The 847-nt window shown below is 36.2% G+C and overlaps 1 protein-coding gene across 8 annotated transcripts in view; it reads right to left on the reverse strand.

Moving 5' to 3' along the window:
* Window positions 1–847, reverse strand: part of LOC106867752 (phospholipid phosphatase 4) — a 27,372-nt gene that overhangs the window by 24,334 nt on the left and 2,191 nt on the right. For all 8 annotated transcript variants that reach the window (XM_052975694.1, XM_052975693.1, XM_052975692.1 and 5 more), the window contains exon 2: window positions 227–249. The gene's annotated coding sequence lies outside the window, so the exon portion shown is untranslated. The remainder of the gene's footprint in view (window positions 1–226; window positions 250–847) is intronic.

The following is an 847-nucleotide window of genomic DNA, read 5'->3' on the forward strand; positions in this document are numbered from 1 at the left end:
ATACTGGTGTGTGTATGTCCCCGTAACTTAGTGGTTCGGCAAAAGAGAACCGACAGAATAAGTACTAAGCTTACAAAGAATAAGTTCTGGGGGTCGATTTGCTCGACTATAAAGGTGGTGCTCCAGCATGGCCGCAGTCAAATGACTGAAACGAGTAAAAGAGTATCTTTCAGACAGCACCTGTTATAAACAACAGCTGCAAAAAATAAATGCATAATCAACATACCTGAAAGGAGACCTGGATGTGAACTGCTCAGCATACGGAAAAGAGAAAAGAAAGAAAGGACTATGCATGAGTACGTTTCCTGTAAAGTTAATGATAGTAATATTAACATGAAGTGCAGTCTTTTGTGGTACTATTATATCGGAATTAGATGTGAAAAGAAAAATAGTGAGCATGCACACATACATACTGACACACAGAATCTTTTTCGAAATTTCATGCATCATTTTGTGGATACATGTGACGTGTTGACACATCACATGTATGTGAGCCCACCAGTTTTTTTTTTTCCTTTTTTTAATTCCAATATAATCACAATCTACACATTCTGAAAGAGATTTGTAGAAAATTTCATTAAAAAAAAAAACATTTTTCTCAAAGTCATGAGGAAACAAAGTCAACTCGTGTGAATTTTCCAAAACTCCTCTCCTCTACCCACAGAAAAAACTTTTCATAACAAATTCCGATATAATTGGAATCTACACCATCTGAAGGGTATTTGTAGGAAATTTCATTAAAAATATCCATTTTTCTGGATAGTATGAGGAAACAAAGTCGATGTGGGGAGGCACACTTGTGTAGGTATGCCAATTAGTTCTACCACACCCTTCAAAGTAGAATCCC

The sequence above is a fragment of the Octopus bimaculoides genome, chromosome 22 (genome assembly GCF_001194135.2).
Source record: "Octopus bimaculoides isolate UCB-OBI-ISO-001 chromosome 22, ASM119413v2, whole genome shotgun sequence".
Lineage (NCBI taxonomy): Eukaryota > Metazoa > Mollusca > Cephalopoda > Octopoda > Octopodidae > Octopus > Octopus bimaculoides.